The sequence below is a fragment of the Acipenser ruthenus genome, chromosome 2, assembly GCF_902713425.1.
Source record: "Acipenser ruthenus chromosome 2, fAciRut3.2 maternal haplotype, whole genome shotgun sequence".
Classification (NCBI taxonomy): domain Eukaryota; kingdom Metazoa; phylum Chordata; class Actinopteri; order Acipenseriformes; family Acipenseridae; genus Acipenser; species Acipenser ruthenus.
In genome coordinates this window covers 28,232,469-28,254,819 of record NC_081190.1, presented here as the reverse complement: position 1 = coordinate 28,254,819, position 22,351 = coordinate 28,232,469, and the positions used below count along the sequence as shown (strand labels likewise).

Sequence of the window (22,351 nt, the reverse complement as noted above, 5' to 3'; positions counted from 1 at the left end):
CAGAGGTCAGTAGCTCGCTGACATCCGCTCTCGAGTTCCTGGGTGTAAAAGAGGATAATAGTTTGGTTGTGGGATCGGAGGACGCCCACTGAACCTTTGGATCTCCTGAGCTGTGTAAGGAATTGCTGCGATGAGGAGAAAAAATAATTGGACATTCCAAATTGGGGAGAAAATCGGGGGTAAAATAATTGGGCACACTAAATGTATATATACATAACTTCACGTCTGTCCCCAGGCAGGACGATTGAGATATTCGGTAAAGAAACAATGCTATAATTAATCCCTGTAATTACGCCAATTACAGATGTTTCTTTTGCTCCTAAATTATATTGGGATGGTCAGTAAATCATTTGCTGACAATTGCATCATTCACAGAAGGTGTGCGGCAGGTGTGGGATTAATTGGGCCTATTTATATCCCCATCGCTCACAACTTCTTAATTTCATTTTCAGAAATTGTAAAACAGTTTGTGTTAACTCTATAGACACCAGCCCCCTATATACCAACTAAAGTCCATTTATATTAAATATTTAAGTACGAGCATCCCAGGGAGAAAACTAGAATAGCAAATGAGCAAGTGTGCTCAGGTCAGCGCTTTGTGGTAACTGCAGGTATTTGCATCACACTGCTGAATGACCAATAGCCACCCAGTACTGTACATTGCAAATGGGCTGTTTCATCTGAGCTCAACTGTGTTAACCCTGACCTAGTCGAGGTTGGTGAACCCTGTTGTTCTGATTATCAACATAATGTCAATAAATCTTACAAGACTGCATCACACACTTAAAGCAGTTTTTGGCAAAAACACCCACCACCACTGTCAAGTGCATAGGAAAAACAACCATAGTTTAACAGCAGTGGAGAAGATTGGATTTAAATAATTGCAAAATACTGCATGTTTGTATATTGAAATAATGAACATGTTAATGATTATTAAAAATACCAATTGTAGTTGTTTTTTTCAGACAAACATAAAACTGTAGGCCACTGTTTAGTGTCTGAAGGGGACACTGTATGCTAACCAAAGCCCATGGCCAGTATACAATATTTTTCTGTATGCATTATTTTCTGTTGAGCACTACTGACACCGTGGAAACGGTGAGTCTTAGGTCGCCTGCGGATACATTAGTCCAATCAATGCGGCTGAACCTGGTGTGTAATCCCAAGGTAACTGCTCACAGTTAACACGTTTTAATACGTTAATTCACGTTTTAAGTAATACAGTGTCCCCTTCAGACATGTTAAAGGAGAAATTCGGAAATAACATTTAAAACTATGCGCGAGTAAATACCATCCTAACTCCTAACATCCAAAAAAAAAAAAAAAAAAAGAAAAAAAAACAACAATAATATATATATATATATATATATATATATATATATATATATATATAATTGCATGCCCGGTATCTACGATATGGAGTCTTGCATGCCCCAGTAGAGGCAATATTGAGTCTTTCCATCCACCTCCGGTTGCTTCATTCCGGAGGTCCATGCAATTTATAAATAAATATATATATATATATATATATATATATATATATATATATATATATATATATATATATATATATTTGCATGCCCCGGTAGCTAAATGCTTAGTTACGGCGCTGGGGAAAACCAAAGCCCATGGCCAGTATACAATATTTTTCTGTATGCATTATTTTCTGTTGAGCACTACTGACACCGTTGAAACGGTGAGTCTTAGGTCACCTGCGGATACATTAGTCCATTCAATGCGTCTGAACCTGGTGTGTAATCCCAAGGTAACTGCTCACAGTTAACACGTTTTAATACGTTAATTCACGTTTTAAGTAATACAGTGTCCCCTTCAGACATGTCTAAGGAGAAATTCGGAAATAACATACAAAACTATGCGCGAGTAAAACTCCAAACATCCAAAAAAAAAAAAAAAAAAAAAATAACATATATATATATATATATATATATATATATATATATATATATATATATATATATATATATATATATATAATTGCATGCCCGGTATCTACGATATGGAGTCTTGCATGCCCCGGTAGCTGCAATATTGAGACTTTCCATCCACCTCCGGTTGCTTCATTCCGGAGATCCATGCAATTTATATATATATATATATATATATATATATATATATATATATATATATATATATATATATATATATTTGCATGCCCCGGTAGCTAAATGTTTAGTTACGGCGCTGGGCAAAACCAAAGCCCATGGCCAGTATACATTATTTTTCTGTATGCATTATTTTCTGTTGAGCACTACTGACACCGTTGAAACGGTGAGTCTTAGGTCGCCTGCGGATACATTAGTCCAATCAATGCGTCTGAACCTGGTGTGTAATCCCAAGGTAACTGCTCACAGTTAACACGTTTTAATACGTTAATTCACGTTTTAAGTAATACAGTGTCCCCTTCAGACATGTTAAAGGAGAGATTTGGAAATAACATACAAAACTATGCGCGAGTATACTGGCCATGGGCTTTGGTTTTGCCCAGCGCCGTAACTAAGCATTTAGCTACCGGGGCATCCAAATATATATATATATCCAAATATATATATAATCCAAATATATATATATATATATAAATTGCATGGACCTCCGGAATGAAGCAACCGGAGGTGGATGGAAAGACTCAATATTGCAGCTACAGGGGCATGCAAGACTCCATATCGTAGATACCGGGCATGCAATTATATATATATATATATATATATATATATATATATATATATATATATATATATATATATAATTGTTATTTTTTTTTCTTTTTTTTTTTTGGATGTTACGAGTTAGGATGGTATTTACTCGCGCATAGTTTTGTATGTTATTTCCGAATTTCTCCTTTAACATGTCTGAAGGGGACACTGTATTACATAAAATGTGAATTAACGTATTAAAACGTGTTAACTGTGAGCAGTTACCTTGGGATTACACACCAGGTTCAGACGCATTGATTGGACTAATGTATCCGCAGGCGACCTAAGACTGACCGTTTCAACGGTGTCAGTAGTGCTCAACAGAAAATAATGCATACAGAAAAATATTGAATACTGGCCATGGGCTTTGGTTTTGCCCAGCGCCGTAACTACTAAGCATTTAGCTACCGGGGCATGCAAATATATATATATATATATATATATATATATATATATATATATATATATATATATATATATATATATATATAAATTGCATGGATCTCCGGAATGAAGCAACCGGAGGTGGATGGAAAGACTCAATATTGCAGCTACAGCATACAAACATTCTAAAAGTTATAAACAAAATAGGTGTATTTTTTCTTCCAATACCTCTCAGTTAATTATTATTATTTGTTTTGTTAATTCAATACAATCTAGGTAGCTATATATATAATTGTTATTTTTTTTTCTTTTTTTTTTTTTTTGGATGTTAGGAGTTAGGATGGTATTTACTCGCGCATAGTTTTGTATGTTATTTCCGAATTTCTCCTTTAACATGTCTGAAGGGGACACTGTATTACTTAAAACGTGAATTAACGTATTAAAACGTGTTAACTGTGAGCAGTTACCTTGGGATTACACACCAGGTTCAGGCGCATTGATTGGACTAATGTATCTGCAGGCGACCTAAGACTCACCGTTTCAACGGTGTCAGTAGTGCTCAACAGAAAATAATGCATACAGAAAAATATTGTATACTGGCCATGGGCTTTGGTTTTGCCCAGCGCCGTAACTAAGCATTTAGCTACCGGGGCATGCAAATAAATATATATATATATATATATATATATATATATATATATATATATATATATATATATATATATATAAATCTGTCTATTAAAACGTGTTAACTGTGAGCAGTTACCTTGGGATTACACACCAGGTTCAGACGCATTGATTGGACTAATGTATCCGCAGGCGACCTAAGACTGTCCTATATATAAATTGCATGGACAGATGCCTTGACCAGTCTGCACCCAGCTACCTCCAGACCCTCATCTCTCCCTACACCCCCACTCGACCTCTCCGCTCCGCCTGCACTAGAAGACTAGCTCTACCACCGCTACGCTCCCCTGCCTCCAAAGCCCGCTCCTTCTCCACCCTTGCTCCGCAGTGGTGGAATGACCTTCCTACAGATGTCAGGACTGCCCAGTCCCTGACCACATTCCGGCGCCTCCTTAAGACTCACCTCTTCAAAGAGCACCTGTAGAACTCCTCTGTTTGTATCCTGGGACACTATCACCCTTCATGTAAATGTGCTTTATTTTGCTCTTATCGGCCCCTATTTTACTGCATTTAATCCTGTACTTCAGAATACTGTAATCTGCCAAGTTTTTAACCTGTAGTACTTTGTATTTACTCACATCCTGATGTAACTATCACTATTACCTGCTGTATTATTGAATTGTGGTTTGTCAAACTTGTACTTTACTTGAACAAAAGTTATTGTATTGCTTGCTCTTATTGTATTACTTGTATTGTAACGCTTGAAATGTTTTTGCTTACGATTGTAAGTCGCCCTGGATAAGGGCGTCTGCTAAGAAATAAATAATAATAATAATAATGGACCTCCGGCACCGGCGTAGATTTAGCTAGGGATGGTAGGGACATGTCCCTACCAATGTCAAGGGACCGTTGAATTGTCCCTACCAATAATTTTGATAAATCTTAAACGTCTTTTGTCAAGTCATTTTATCTGCTCCACAAAGGGTTAACTCTCTCAAGCCCCCCGCCCCTCCCCCTCGTTAGTCCTCCCTCCTCCAAAAAAAACAAAACAAAAAAAAAACGCTAATTTGATTGACTTTGGCCCTTCCATACTGCATCACTGTAACACGGACTCAGTGCGTGGCTGACGTCAGGGACCAGCAGAGTGTGTTGTTTTCATTGAAGTGCGAAAGTGCACAAGGACTCGGGAGTGAAAGGTAAATCTCCGGGTTTAAAATAATAAAAAAAAATTCTAGTCATTCTTAAACGGTGTACATTGTGCCACAATTTTCACATTTATTTTAAAAAATAAGAATAAATATAATCAGTTTAATTCGATGTTTGTGTTTGTTGGTTAATGCGTTGTCATATTATTTCAATCCTCCTTCCTCCCTTTGTAACTAACTTACTCCTTGCTTGATATTTTTGTATCGTGTGTGTAAAAAGCGAACACGAACATATGTATTTGATTGAATGGACAGTGTGACTATCCAGGCGGCTAAATAAATGCACTATATTATATAGGCAGTAATAAAAAATATATAAAAAGTCAAATTAATGGTGTGGGGGGGGGGGACGACGACAGATATACAAATAAATGTCAGTGCGGCGTGAGTAAAAAAAGGTTGAGAACCGCTGGTTTAGGCTGGACTCTGGAAAGACGCTCATCTGAAGTTGCCGCTTGCCGGTCAGGCTGATGAGTGTGAGCCACTGACTGAATGAAAGCCAGGTGCCGCGGCTGAAGGTATTGTCAGCTCGTCAGCAACATAGTTTGAGAGAATAAAGCTACCTACCTACCTACCTATTACGTTAGCGACCCATTGCTAGCTACTAACCCAACGTTCTTGGTGGCTAGCTAGCTTGTTTCACAGCTAAATCATTATGTGTGTGTGTGTGTGTGAGAGAGAGAGAGAGAGAGAGAGAGAGAGAGAGAGAGAGAGAGAGAGAGAGAGAGAGAGAGAGACTTTTGACTTTTAAGATCCTTTATTTAACATTCCAAATAAAATCCATTAAAACTCAATAAAGGTAAAACATAACAAAATTAAGAATTAGCAATATTAAAAAATCCTAAAATACATCATGTTCTCCTTAAAAATAGATTTTATCAAAATAAAAGGATCATAAAAAATCAATTAAAAAAACCACAGTGTTTTCTTTCTGTTAAAAACAGATTAAAGCCAAAATTAATAAAAACACTGTAAAAAAATAAAAAATAAAATTAAAACTAGAACAAAAACTGGAGCTCCCCCTCCTCACTCACAGCACACAAGGCGTCTCCCACACACCACCTCTCCTGGAAGTCCTCCGGGTTATTATTTAGTTTAAAAAATTCAAAATCCACTCTTATCTGGCTGACCACCAAAACCCTGAACTGCAACACATCATCAGTCAGCCCGGCGCCAGAGATACTGTTCTTTCTGGATTTTAAAATGGCCAATTTTGCCTGACCCATTATAAAATTAATTAAAACACACCTGTTTCTCTTTTTAAAACTGTAGGGAACCCCAAAGATAAAAAGCTCTTTTGTGAACTCCTCGCCTAGGCCCTGCAGGAGCTCCTGTAGGAGATGGAAGAGTGGTCCTAGCCTGACACACTCACTATACATGTGAAACACTGTTTCCTCTGCAGAGCAGAAACAGCACTCTGAGCTAATGCTAGCATCAACTCTATGGAGAAACCTGCCGGTGGACACAATACAGTGCAGGATCCTCCACTGCAGGTCCCCCGCTCTCTTGGTGAGGGGCAGTTTATACAGAACCCTCCATACTGGCCTGCACCCCTCCTTTACCTCCAGACATGCCCTCCACCTTGAATCCACCAACCCCCTCAACTGGTGGGAATGTGATGCCTTCACACAAATTTGGTAGATCTTCTTACTCTCTGCTGTATGAAGAGTTAGATCTTTAACTGTGTCTAGGTTTAATAACATTCCCTCGTTTCCTACACCCTCCTCTCCTTCACCTACTGCTGGACACACTAGCAGCCCTGGAAAGATGAAGTCTTGTCTCTGCCCTGTGCCGCTGGACATCTCCTCTCTCACAGCCTCCCTGAGCTTGGGGGAAAGACAACTTCTCAGTTCACTGACCATTTTCTCTGCCAGTCTCTCAGAGTGCCAGCCCAGCCGCCCAGCCAGCTGTGTAGCAGTCAGCCAGGAGGAGAGCTCAAAGTTGATAAGATGTCTCAGCCTGGTCACTCCTGCCCTCACAAAGCTGGCACAGAGCGTCATTGACTGAAAGAAACGTACAGGGAAGAGCGGATTGAAAAATAGGGGCTCCTCCAACAGGACCCTGCCTGTCAGGGACCCCTCATCTCTCGCCACCCTCACTGCCCTCCAGGCATCTAAAGCACTCAAGTAAAAAGAAGAGAGACCTACTTTAGCTAGTCTGGCACTCTCAATTAAAAACAGGTGTTTGTCTATCCCCAGCCCCCCTACTCTGCTGAGGAAAAAACAAGCTAGCCTCTTCCAATGAGCCTCCTCCCCAGCGTACAGGAGCCTCTGAACCGCCTGCAGTCTGAAGGCTGCCACCCTGCTGGCAATGCAGACCAACCCCTGCCCCCCTTCATCAGTGGGGAGATACAGGACCGCTGGCCTCAGCCAATGTCTCCCGCTCCAGAAAAACTCCAGCAGTATTCTTTGGATCTCCTGCACCATGCCCCGGGGAGGGTCCAGACACACCAGCCTGTGCCACAGCATGGAGGCCACCAGATTATTAATCACCAGGACCCTTCCCCTAAAGGACAGCTGGGCCAGCAGTCCCCTCCATCTCTGCAGCCGCCCCCTCACCCTGTCCACTAGGCCCTCACAATTTTTCTGCATATATATCTCCACTCCAAAAAACACCCCCAGCACTTTTATACCTGTCCTGTCCCATCTCAGCGCCTCAGGCAGGACAGGGGGGGTGCAATCATGCCAACTGCCTGACAGGAAGGTGTCACACTTTGCCCAGTTAACTCTTGCTGTAGAGGCTCCTTGGAATGTGTGCAGGCTCTGCTGTAGTGCCTTGATGTCTCCGTCACTGCACACAAACACGTTCACATCGTCTGCATAAGCGGACACCTTCACTGCGACAGAGGAGGGTGAGGAGGGCACTGCCCAGCCAACCAGCCGGCCCCTCAGCAGGTGCAGCAGGGGCTCTATGGCCAGTGAATAAAGCATTCCAGACAGGGAGCAGCCCTGCCTAATACCCCTGCACACTGGGAAGGGCTGACTCAGCCCATTGTTAATCTTTAAAATGCTAAAAACATTCCAATATAAAAGCTGGATATAAGAAATAAAAACAGGGCCAAACCCGAAGGCTTCCAGGGTTTTAAAAAGGTATGTGTGGTCGACCCTGTCAAACGCTTTCTCCTGATCTAAAGAAACCAGCCCAACATTCAAATCACATGTCTTAGCCATTGATAAAAAGTCTCGAATTAAAAACAAATTATCAAAAATGGAACGTCCCGGTATGCAGTAAGTTTGGTCCGTGTGTATTACAGCTCCTATACACATTTTTAGTCTATTGGCCAGACATTTTGAAATAATTTTAAAATCAGAACATAAAAGCGAAACAGGTCTCCAGTTTTTGAGTAAACACAGGTCTCCTTTCTTGGGCAGTAGTGTGATTACTGCCCGCCTGCAGCTGAGGGGCAGTTCTTTATCTCGGAGGCTCTCTCCCAGCACCTGCAAAAAGTCCTCACCAATCACAGTCCAGAAACTTTTAAAAAATTCAGTGGGCAGTCCATCAATGCCAGGAGCTTTTCCATTTGAAAGCTGTGTAACAGCAGTGGTCAGCTCCTGGTATGTTAGTGGCTTGCCTAATTGGTTCTGTTCTTCCTCGCTCAGGGTGGGCAAATCCTGGAGCAGCAGGTCTGTATCCTTCTGCTCACAAGGCTCTTTGCTGTATAGTTCAGAATAGAATTTTACTGCCTCCCTGCTGATCTCCTCCCGGCTGTACAGCTCCCTGCCGCAAGGCGTCCGGACGCAGTGCATCTTCCGGCTGTCTGCTCTCCTCCTCTCCAAGCCAAAAAAGAAACTGGAGGGGGTGTCCATGTCTTTAAGCCCCATGAAGCGAGAGCGCACCAGCGCCCCCTTCACTCTTTCCTTCAGCAGGCTGCCCAGCATGTGTTTCTGCTCCCTCAGCGTTTGCAGGGTCTGCTCCTGGTGATCTGTGTCCAGGCTGCTCTCTAACTGGAGAATTTTCAACTCCAGCTCTCTCACTGCTGCGTTCAGTGACCCGGTTGAATTGAGTGTGTACTGCTGGCAAAAGATTTTAATCTGCGTTTTGCCAATGTCCCACCACTGCCTAATATTTTTATAATTTGTTTTTTCTTTTTTCCAAATGTTCCAAAAATCATTAAATTGTTTTACAAAAAGTGTGTCCTGTAATAGCTTTAAATTAAAATGCCAGTAGGAGGTGCTGTGAGAGTCAGTGGTGAGTATTACTGTAACTAACAGGCAGTGGTGGTCAGAGAGGCTACTGGGGATGATATTGGCTTTAATGAATTTATTCAAATGAGTGTGTGTTGTGTAGAAGCGGTCTAACCTGGCTCTATATATTTGTTGTGCGCGACAATGAGACCAGGTGTACTGTCTTGCATTGGGGTGCAGACACCTCCAGACATCAACCAGGCCACTGAACTGAAAAACTGCAGCTAATTCACTTGAGGATTGGGGATTGGGTTCCTCATTATTTCTATCCATTGTAAAATCAATAGTGCAGTTAAAATCTCCTCCCACCACCACCACATCATCATTATCAATATTTAAAAGAGCTTGCTTTAATTTATTAAAAATTAAAATGCGTTCCCTTCCTTTATTTGGTGCATAAATATTAATAAAAACAAATACAGTACCACCCAACCTTGCTCTCACTTTTAATAACCTCCCCTTTTCAATTTCTTCAATATCTAAAATTGTTGCTCCTAGGCTGGGCTTAAATAAAATTGCCACTCCTGCACTGGTGCTTGAGCCGTGGCTCAGCACACACGGCCCCCTCCACTCTGCCAGCCACGCCGCCTCATTCTCCCTGTCTGAGTGCGTCTCCTGCAGCAGAGCGACCCCCGCCCGCTTCTGCTCTAAAAACTCACACAGCTGCGCTCTTTTAAAAGACTGTCTGCAGCCATTCACGTTAAAAGAAATAAAAACGCACTTTTCCATAGCGGCTAAAAAAAATAAAACTGACAGAGTAAAACAAGCAACAATAAAAAAATTCTTAAAAGAAGTATCCATTTTTAAAATTATTGTTTGGCAACATTAGCGATCTTTTTCTTAATTATTTGAACATATTTTTTAAGACGGTACCTTTTTTGCTGGTCGAACTCCTCTAATGTTGCCTTTCGTGTGACGATGTGTGCTGAGTGGAGGAATAATCGCAGATCTGGGAAGAAGTTTTCAATTTCAACCCCCCTTTTCCCTTTTGTACTCTCCATAAACTGTTTAAATTCATCTAGGGTATAGATTTTTTTCCCCCTGTTAACGGGTTGGCTATCGGGGATGTCAGAGATAAGCGAGGAGTCAGAGAGCTCTCCCTCCATTTCCTCTGCTCCGTCCTCGCTGTCTGCTCCGCCGTCCACGGCTGCCAGCTCCCCCGCGCCGCTCTCCTCTCCTCTTCCCAGCACAGCCACAGCCGTCACCGCTGCCTCTGCCTCCGCTTGCTGGGGTTCAGAGAGAGAAGAGCGCTGCACCGCGCCGGGTTGTAAGCCCGTCGCCGTGCCGCTCCCCTCTCCCTCCATATCAGGAGGGACAGACCCCCCTGCCTGAGACTGCAGGCTCCCCTCCAGCACAGGCTCGGGGCTCTGCTCCGTCCCCCGCTCGCTGTTAGGCAGATCTGCAACTTCTTTGTTTTTTTGTTTTTTAAGTCTTTTTTTAGCTACCATCACAAAACCCTCATCATTTTCGGTAGTTTTATTTTGTGCCGGACCGTGGCTGAGTCTCTTCAGCCTCGGCTGTGGTGTGGGCGGCTTCATCCCGATCGGCGGCTCTCTGGTCTCTGCAGACTCCGGCTGGCGCTGCGATGGGGGAGCAGCCTCATCCTCCCGCTCACCCCCAACATCCCCAGCCTCCTCCCTGCCATCAGTACCCTGCTCCTGCCTTTCCTCATTTTTGTTTTTTCTCAGGCAGGCTCTCCTCTGGTGTCCCTGTTCCCCACAGTTAAAACACCGCATTGTATCCGAGCTGACAAACACTACGCAGCCCGTCCCTTCCACACTGAAGCTCCAAGCAACATCAATCACATCCCCCGGGTTATTCAGCAGCAAAAACGCCTGTCTCCGAAAAGACAGGACGTGCTTAACACTTGTATTTCTGCACCCTAATGGTATATTTTTAATTGGGGACACCAGTTTGCCATATCGGGCAAGTTCATTTGCCAAGGTCTCGTTTTTTAAAAACGGCGATACATTAGACATGATTACCTTGGTAACAGGGGTTACTTAGGGGGATACTTGAATAAAATCTCCTTTCACTGAAAAACCTTCCTCCACTAGCTGATTGACCAGCGATACCTCTTTTAAAAACACGACAAACCTTTTATTCATCCGGGATGCCGATATTATATTGTCACACCCGACCACCTCTCCCACTGCCAGCAGGCACTCCTCGCCCTCCAGAGTGAGATCCCATAACGGGACCTACACACACACACACACACACACTACTCTATACACGGGAAAGTACAAACAAAGCAACGAAACAAAGATATATAAACGAACTAAACAATTAACAATTAAATATATAAATTTGCAAAAAATATAGTAGCGAAAACACTCTCCTACCGCACCAGCGTTCAAACGCTACCGCCTCTCCGCAAGCTCCTCCCACAATCCCACAATCCTCAGCGCGAGAGAGAGAGAGAGAGAGAGAGAGAGAGAGAGAGAGAGAGAGAGAGAGAGAGAGAGAGAGAGAGAGAGAGAGAGAGAGAGAGAGAGTGCGTGAGCATGTTTTGATATCGTCATTCAACTAACGTTAGCTAATCACTTCAATTTGGCTTTAGGTGACTAAAGCATAATAGCAACCAAAAAAATAAAGATGGACATAAGGAAGTTTTTTTTTTACAAAAAGTCAAAGTGTAAGTAGGAAGATGTTATTAAAGTAATAAACACAATTGATAATGATTCTCATAGCAAATGAAAAAATAATTTACTAATGAAGTTAGCAGAGTCATACTTTCTCTCTAAACAGCATGCATCAATTTATCATTTTATCAGGCGAGTGAAGCAGTGCAGCCTGGTAAAAGCAGTACAGAGGCAGGTGGAGCAACAGGGTCGCAGGTGGGGTCTGTAATGGCTTAGTGATTATAACAGTGAAAGTGTTAGACTCAGTTTTGAGATATATTATTGTTTGAGGCACATTGTGATATAATAGTAGGCTAATGCTGTATAGTAATACTCAGCAAATAAAGTTAGCATAGCCATATATTTTCTCTCTATATGGCATGCATCAATTTATTATTTTATCAGGTGAATGAAGCAATGCACCCAGGTACGAGCAGCAGCACAGACACAGGAGTGGCAGGCAGAGCACGTGAGCGTGCATGTGCTCATGCTTGTAGCGCCAGAGGTATTGGTAGCTTACAGTAAGGCTGGGATAGGTTATAATTCAGGTTATTAGTAATTCTACAGCAGGGATGTCAAACCAGCTTCCAGGAGGGACACTTTATCATAGTGTTTTAAGTGTATACCAGCCAACTTCATGTCAATCAAACTGTCCTCGAATCATGTCCAGCATTCATTTCAAGCCACCAGAAGTTACCATTTAATAGCTGTCTACTAAAAAATTTCTTCACGGGGGGGCATGCCCCCGAACCCCACTAGCGACCGTGACTCCGCCCCCCTACAAAATTGTGTCCCCACCAATGTTCAAACCAAACCTACGCCCTTGTATATATATATATATTTGTATGCCCCGGTAGCTAAAAGCTTAGTTACGGCTCTGGGCAAAACCAAAGCCCTTGGCCAGAATACAATATTTTTCTCAATGCATTCTTTTCTGTTGAGCACTCCTGACACCGTTGAAACGCTGAGTCTCAGGTCGCCTGCGGATACATAAGTCCAATCATTGCGTCTGAACCTGGTGTGCAATCCCAAGGTAACTGCTCACTTTTAACACGATTTAAGACGTTAATTCACGTTTTAAGTAATACAGTGTCCCCTTCAGACATGTTAAAGGAGAGATTCGGAAATAACATTCAAACCTATGCGCGAGTAAATACCATCCTAACTCCTAACATCCAAAAAAAAAGAAAAAAGAAAAAAAATAACAATAATATATATATATATATATATATATATATATATATATATATATATATATATATATATATATATATATATATATATAATTGCATGCCCCGGTAGCTCCGATATGGAGTCTTGCATGCCCCGCTAGCTACGATATGGAGTCTTTCCATCCACCTCCGGTTGCTTCATTCCGGAGGTGCATGCAATATATATATATATATATATATATATATATATATATATATATATATATATATATATATATATATTTGCATACCCCGGTAGCTAAAAGCTTAGTTACGGCTCTGGGCAAAACCAACGCCCTTGGCCAGTATACAATATTTTTCTCTATGCATTCTTTTCTGTTGAGCACTCCTGACACCGTTGAAACGGTGAGTCTCAGGTCGCCTGCGGATACATAAGTCCAATCATTGCGTCTGAACCTGGTGTGCAATCCCAAGGTAACTGCTCACTTTTAACACGATTTAAGACGTTAATTCACGTTTTAAGTAATACAGTGTCCCCTTCAGACATGTTAAAGGAGAGATTCGGAAATAACATTCAAACCTATGCGCGAGTAAATACCACCCTAACTCCTAACATCCAAAAAAAAAAGAAAAAAGAAAAAAAATAACAATAATTAATATATATATATATATATATATATATATATATATATATATATATATATATATATATATATATATATTGCATGCCCCGGTAGCTAAAAGCTTAGCTACGGCTCTGGGCAAACGCCCTTGGCCAGTATACTACTATGCATTCGTATCTAGGTGTATATGGTAGCTAGCGTTGTGTTGGAGCAGAAGGACAAGCTCGCCATCCCGCCCGCTGCTTTCCTGCTCACCAAAACACAACGCACCCAGGGGAGAGATTCCATGGTAAATAGGTAACCTATTTACCATGGTATCCCTCCTCTGCGGCGGCTGCTCTTGATCTCGGCTGCTCTTGATCTCCGTGAACGCACCCGCTGTCACATTGAAGCGCTTGAAAACACAGCACAACATTCCCTAATAACACTTGCAATGCATTATGACTTCAAAGGTATGACTTTAAGTCTATGACATTATTATTTATTGATTTTATTTTGTTTTATTTCTTTGATCACCAACTGCCGTGACAACACACTCGTTTTTTTTATGCAGTACTCCTGACGAACTTCACCCATTGACCGCATCGTACGGGCTCTTAAAGTAGCTTGTGTTGGAGCAGCAGGACAAGCTCGCCATCCCGCCCGCTGCTTTCCTGCTCACCAAAACACAACGCACCCAGGGGAGAGATACCATGGTAAATAGGTAACCTATTTACCATGGTATCCCTCCCCTGCGGCGGCTGCTCTTCATCTCCGGCTGCTCTTCATCTCCGTGAACGCACCCGCTGTCACATTGAAGCGCTTGAAAACACAGCACAACATTCCCTAATAACACTTGCAATGCATTATGACTTCAAAGGTATGACTTTAAGTCTATGACATTATTATTTATTGATTTTATTTTGTTTTATTTCTTTGCTCACCAACTGCCACGACAACACACTCGTTTTTTTTTTTTATGCAGTACTCCTGACGAACTTCACCCATTGACCGCATCGTACGGGCTCTTAAAGTAGCTTGTGTTGGAGCAGCAGGACAAGCTCGCCATCCCGCCCGCTGCTTTCCTGCTCACCAAAACACAACGCACCCAGGGGAGAGATACCATGGTAAATAGGTAACCTATTTTTTTTTTTTAAATAGGTTTTTTAAATATTTTAAATAGGTAACCTATTTACCATGGTATCCCTCCCCTGCGGCGGCTGCTCTTCATCTCCGGCTGCTCTTGATCTCCGTGAACGCACCCGCTGTCACATTGAAGCGCTTGAAAACACAGCACAACATTCCCTAATAACACTTGCAATGCATTATGACTTCAAAGGTATGACTTTAAGTCTATGACATTATTATTTATTGATTTTATTTTGTTTTATTTCTTTGCTCACCAACTGCCACGACAACACACTCGTTTTTTTTTTTTTTTTATGCAGTACTCCTGACGAACTTCACCCATTGACCGCATCGTACGGGCTCTTAAAGTAGCTTGTGTTGGAGCAGCAGGACAAGCTCGCCATCCCGCCCGCTGCTTTCCTGCTCACCAAAACACAACGCACCCAGGGGAGAGATACCATGGTAAATAGGTAACCTATTTACCATGGTATCCCTCCCCTGCGGCGGCTGCTCTTCATCTCCGGCTGCTCTTGATCTCCGTGAACGCACCCGCTGTCACATTGAAGCGCTTGAAAACACAGCACAACATTCCCTAATAACACTTGCAATGCATTATGACTTCAAAGGTATGACTTTAAGTCTATGACATTATTATTTATTGATTTTATTTTGTTTTATTTCTTTGCTCACCAACTGCCACGACAACACACTCGTTTTTTTTTTTTATGCAGTACTCCTGACGAACTTCACCCATTGACCGCATCGTACGGGCTCTTAAAGTAGCTTGTGTTGGAGCAGCAGGACAAGCTCGCCATCCCGCCCGCTGCTTTCCTGCTCACCAAAACACAACGCACCCAGGGGAGAGATACCATGGTAAATAGGTAACCTATTTTTTTTTTTTAAATAGGTTTTTTAAATATTTTAAATAGGTAACCTATTTACCATGGTATCCCTCCCCTGCGGCGGCTGCTCTTCATCTCCGGCTGCTCTTGATCTCCGTGAACGCACCCGCTGTCACATTGAAGCGCTTGAAAACACAGCACAACATTCCCTAATAACACTTGCAATGCATTATGACTTCAAAGGTATGACTTTAAGTCTATGACATTATTATTTATTGATTTTATTTTGTTTTATTTCTTTGCTCACCAACTGCCACGACAACACACTCGTTTTTTTTTTTTTTTATGCAGTACTCCTGACGAACTTCACCCATTGACCGCATCGTACGGGCTCTTAAAGTAGCTTGTGTTGGAGCAGCAGGACAAGCTCGCCATCCCGCCCGCTGCTTTCCTGCTCACCAAAACACAACGCACCCAGGGGAGAGATACCATGGTAAATAGGTAACCTATTTACCATGGTATCCCTCCCCTGCGGCGGCTGCTCTTCATCTCCGGCTGCTCTTGATCTCCGTGAACGCACCCGCTGTCACATTGAAGCGCTTGAAAACACAGCACAACATTCCCTAATAACACTTGCAATGCATTCTGACTTCAAAGGTATGACTTTAAGTCTATGACATTATTATTTATTGATTTTATTTTGTTTTATTTCTTTGCTCACCAACTGCCACGACAACACACTCGTTTTTTTTTTTTTATGCAGTACTCCTGACGAACTTCACCCATTGACCGCATCGTACGGGCTCTTAAAGTAGCTTGTGTTGGAGCAGCAGGACAAGCTCGCCATCCCGCCCGCTGCTTTCCTGCTCACCAAAACACAACGCACCCAGGGGAGAGATACCATGGTAAATAGGTAACCTATTTACCATGGTATCCCTCCCCTGCGGCGGCTGCTCTTGATCTCCAGCTGCTCTTGATCTCCGTGAACGCACCCGCTGTCACATTGAAGCGCTTGAAAACACAGCACAACATTCCCTAATAACACTTGCAATGCATTATGACTTCAAAGGTATGACTTTAAGTCTATGACATTATTATTTATTGATTTTATTTTGTTTTATTTCTTTGCTCACCAACTGCCACGACAACACACTCGTTTTTTTTTTTTATGCAGTACTCCTGACGAACTTCACCCATTGATCGCATCGTACGGGCTCTTAAAATAGCTTGTGTTGGAGCAGCAGGACAAGCTCGCCATCCCGCCCGCTGCTTTCCTGCTCACCAAAACACAACGCACCCAGGGGAGAGATACCATGGTAAATAGGTAACCTATTTACCATGGTATCCCTCCCCTGCGGCGGCTGCTCTTCATCTCCGGCTGCTCTTGATCTCCGTGAACGCACCCGCTGTCACATTGAAGCGCTTGAAAACACAGCACAACATTCCCTAATAACACTTGCAATGCATTATGACTTCAAAGGTATGACTTTAAGTCTATGACATTATTATTTATTGATTTTATTTTGTTTTATTTCTTTGCTCACCAACTGCCACGACAACACACTGGTTTTTTTTTTTTTTATGCAGTACTCCTGACGAACTTCACCCATTGACCGCATCGTACGGGCTCTTAAAGTAGCTTGTGTTGGAGCAGCAGGACAAGCTCGCCATCCCGCCCGCTGCTTTCCTGCTCACCAAAACACAACGCACCCAGGGGAGAGATACCATGGTAAATAGGTAACCTATTTACCATGGTATCCCTCCCCTGCGGCGGCTGCTCTTCATCTCCGGCTGCTCTTGATCTCCGTGAACGCACCCGCTGTCACATTGAAGCGCTTGAAAACACAGCACAACATTCCCTAATAACACTTGCAATGCATTCTGACTTCAAAGGTATGACTTTAAGTCTATGACATTATTATTTATTGATTTTATTTTGTTTTATTTCTTTGATCACCAACTGCCACGACAACACACTCGTTTTTTTTTTATGCAGTACTCCTGACGAACTTCACCCATTGACCGCATCGTACGGGCTCTTAAAGTAGCTTGTGTTGGAGCAGCAGGACAAGCTCGCCATCCCGCCCGCTGCTTTCCTGCTCACCAAAACACAACGCACCCAGGGGAGAGATACCATGGTAAATAGGTAACCTATTTACCATGGTATCCCTCCCCTGCGGCGGCTGCTCTTCATCTCCGGCTGCTCTTGATCTCCGTGAACGCACCCGCTGTCACATTGAAGCGCTTGAAAACACAGCACAACATTCCCTAATAACACTTGCAATGCATTCTGACTTCAAAGGTATGACTTTAAGTCTATGACATTATTATTTATTGATTTTATTTTGTTTTATTTCTTTGCTCACCAACTGCCACGACAACACACTCGTTTTTTTTTTATGCAGTACTCCTGACGAACTTCACCCATTGACCGCATCGTACGGGCTCTTAAAGTAGCTTGTGTTGGAGCAGCAGGACAAGCTCGCCATCCCGCCCGCTGCTTTCCTGCTCACCAAAACACAACGCACCCAGGGGAGAGATACCATGGTAAATAGGTAACCTATTTACCATGGTATCCCTCCCCTGCGGCGGCTGCTCTTCATCTCCGGCTGCTCTTGATCTCCGTGAACGCACCCGCTGTCACATTGAAGCGCTTGAAAACACAGCACAACATTCCCTAATAACACTTGCAATGCATTCTGACTTCAAAGGTATGACTTTAAGTCTATGACATTATTATTTATTGATTTTATTTTGTTTTATTTCTTTGCTCACCAACTGCCACGACAACACACTCGTTTTTTTTTTTTTATGCAGTACTCCTGACGAACTTCACCCATTGACCGCATCGTACGGGCTCTTAAAGTAGCTTGTGTTGGAGCAGCAGGACAAGCTCGCCATCCCGCCCGCTGCTTTCCTGCTCACCAAAACACAACGCACCCAGGGGAGAGATACCATGGTAAATAGGTAACCTATTTACCATGGTATCCCTCCCCTGCGGCGGCTGCTCTTGATCTCCAGCTGCTCTTGATCTCCGTGAACGCACCCGCTGTCACATTGAAGCGCTTGAAAACACAGCACAACATTCCCTAATAACACTTGCAATGCATTATGACTTCAAAGGTATGACTTTAAGTCTATGACATTATTATTTATTGATTTTATTTTGTTTTATTTCTTTGCTCACCAACTGCCACGACAACACACTCGTTTTTTTTTTTTATGCAGTACTCCTGACGAACTTCACCCATTGATCGCATCGTACGGGCTCTTAAAATAGCTTGTGTTGGAGCAGCAGGACAAGCTCGCCATCCCGCCCGCTGCTTTCCTGCTCACCAAAACACAACGCACCCAGGGGAGAGATACCATGGTAAATAGGTAACCTATTTACCATGGTATCCCTCCCCTGCGGCGGCTGCTCTTCATCTCCGGCTGCTCTTGATCTCCGTGAACGCACCCGCTGTCACATTGAAGCGCTTGAAAACACAGCACAACATTCCCTAATAACACTTGCAATGCATTATGACTTCAAAGGTATGACTTTAAGTCTATGACATTATTATTTATTGATTTTATTTTGTTTTATTTCTTTGCTCACCAACTGCCACGACAACACACTCGTTTTTTTTTTTTTTTATGCAGTACTCCTGACGAACTTCACCCATTGACCGCATCGTACGGGCTCTTAAAGTAGCTTGTGTTGGAGCAGCAGGACAAGCTCGCCATCCCGCCCGCTGCTTTCCTGCTCACCAAAACACAACGCACCCAGGGGAGAGATACCATGGTAAATAGGTAACCTATTTACCATGGTATCCCTCCCCTGCGGCGGCTGCTCTTCATCTCCGGCTGCTCTTGATCTCCGTGAACGCACCCGCTGTCACATTGAAGCGCTTGAAAACACAGCACAACATTCCCTAATAACACTTGCAATGCATTATGACTTCAAAGGTATGACTTTAAGTCTATGACATTATTATTTATTGATTTTATTTTGTTTTATTTCTTTGCTCACCAACTGCCACGACAACACACTCGTTTTTTTTTTTTTTTATGCAGTACTCCTGACGAACTTCACCCATTGACCGCATCGTACGGGCTCTTAAAGTAGCTTGTGTTGGAGCAGCAGGACAAGCTCGCCATCCCGCCCGCTGCTTTCCTGCTCACCAAAACACAACGCACCCAGGGGAGAGATACCATGGTAAATAGGTAACCTATTTACCATGGTATCCCTCCCCTGTGGCGGCTGCTCTTCATCTCCGGCTGCTCTTGATCTCCGTGAACGCACCCGCTGTCACATTGAAGCGCTTGAAAACACAGCACAACATTCCCTAATAACACTTGCAATGCATTATGACTTCAAAGGTATGACTTTAAGTCTATGACATTATTATTTATTGATTTTATTTTGTTTTATTTCTTTGCTCACCAACTGCCACGACAACACACACTTTTTTTTTTTTATGCAGTACTCCTGACGAACTTCACCCATTGACCGCATCGTACGGGCTCTTAAAGTAGCTTGTGTTGGAGCAGCAGGACAAGCTCGCCATCCCGCCCGCTGCTTTCCTGCTCACCAAAACACAACGCACCCAGGGGAGAGATACCATGGTAAATAGGTAACCTATTTACCATGGTATCCCTCCCCTGTGGCGGCTGCTCTTCATCTCCGGCTGCTCTTGATCTCCGTGAACGCACCCGCTGTCACATTGAAGCGCTTGAAAACACAGCACAACATTCCCTAATAACACTTGCAATGCATTATGACTTCAAAGGTATGACTTTAAGTCTATGACATTATTATTTATTGATTTTATTTTGTTTTATTTCTTTGATCACCAACTGCCACGACAACACACTCGTTTTTTTTTTTTTATGCAGTACTCCTGACGAACTTCACCCATTGACCGCATCGTACCGGCTCTTAAGGTAGCTTGTGTTGGAGCTGCAGGACAAGCTCGCCATCCCGCCCGCTGCTTTCCTGCTCACCAAAACACAACGCACCCAGGGGAGAGATACCATGGTAAATAGGTAACCTATTTACCATGGTATCCCTCCCCTGCGGCGGGCTGCTCTTCATCTCCGGCTGCTCTTGATCTCCGTGAACGCACCCGCTGTCACATTGAAGCGCTTGAAAACACAGCACAACATTCCCTAATAACACTTGCAATGCATTCTGACTTCAAAGGTATGACTTTAAGTCTATGACATTATTATTTATTGATTTTATTTTGTTTTATTTCTTTGATCACCAACTGCCACGACAACACACTCGTTTTTTTATGCAGTACACTCTTAGAAAAAAGGGTACAATATAGAACCCTAAAAGGTTCTATCTGCTGGTATAGATTTGGAACCATTTTGAAGTGCTATATGGAACCTTTTAAAATGGTTCTTTGGAAGAACCCTGCATTAGAGGTTTAATAAAGAACCACCATGGTTCTTATATTAATGGTATAATACAGAACCATATTGGTTCCTCTGAAGAACCTTCTATTGAGGTTTAATATAGAACCATAAGAGTTACACTATTGAACCTTACAATTAACATTCTATGGAGGGTTGTTTGGTTCATCTGAGAAAAAACAAATGTATACCGTTAAGAGCTCTTCACATCCTTTAGAATCCCCCAACCTCAGAAGTGTACGTGCTTTGATAAATCACTCAATTCAGGATGCCAACAATTTATTTATTAAACATTTATATAACAATTTATTGTTTTTACAGGTTAAACCATTAGAGTAGTTTCAGGTTTAGTTATATACAGTTTTACACCGTTTTATTCAACCTGTGTGTTTTTAATAATTAAACCATATTATTTACACAGTGAAAAAAAGGGTCTCGCAGCAAACTGGAAAATAAATCTATGCATCCCACAGATTTTCCTGAAACTTACACAAAATACATTTTCAAGAACATGTAATAGACCTTGAAAAAGCTGAGATAAAATGTATATTGAAACTGATGAACGTGGGTTTCTTTTTTCTTATTCATTTTTTGGTGGCACAAATTAGAAGAGCTACAGTACAGTATTTAGATCAGAGCTTATTATGAGTTTATGATATCTATAAATTAAGACTGAATGTTTATTAGTTTTTTGAGATCAAAACTTCTATTAAAAACAATTTGTTATAAACAATTAATTTTCTAATCAGCCATTTACATTTAAAATAAATACTTTTTTTTATATGTACAATTACATTTTTATATCAAATATTCTGTTTTTGTAATCAAATTAAATAGTTGACACAATAAATTCATTTAATTTCAGATTAAATGTTAAAATGGCATTCCATCAGATCAATATAATTATTCCCCAAGTAAAAGTGCAGTTATTTGACTGTACATCTTTAACACTGGCAAAGGTACTTTGTCAGAGATACTCAGCTTCATGAAGTACCTTTCCATGAAAGTCAGACAATTTTTTAGAGCTTTAGGATACTCAATGCCCAAGGAAAAATAAAGAGAAAAAATACATTCAACAGCAAGGGTGATATCCATTCCTGGATAATCACTGAGTATCTCAAGTCCATCAACACAAACAGAGATGTCATCTGCTGCCAATGGGCTTGTTGTTCCCTTGAAAACGATAGTTGGCGTAGGTGATGGTGGTACCTGTATAGATTTTAAAATAATAATTAATAACTTTATTCAACAATAAATTATGTGAAATTGTACTTCAGCAGCATCTCACCATACCTACAAGCAGTGGCGGCTCGTGTGGTGGGGCTGCGGCTACTTTAAAGGGATTTCGTAATATTCCTCCCTTTAAAAACATTTTAACTGTCGGATCTCACTTAAAACAGCGAGGAACGTCTTAAACTCCTGTTAATTGCCTACAAGTCTCCCTCATAATTCATTAAGTACACATTTAT

The 22,351-nt window shown here is 42.1% G+C and overlaps 1 protein-coding gene across 2 annotated transcripts in view; it reads right to left on the bottom strand.

Moving 5' to 3' along the window:
- The window catches only part of LOC117419279 (17-beta-hydroxysteroid dehydrogenase type 3-like), a 404,515-nt gene that overhangs the window by 189,870 nt on the left and 192,294 nt on the right, over positions 1–22,351 (bottom strand). The gene's annotated exons all lie outside the window — the stretch shown is intronic.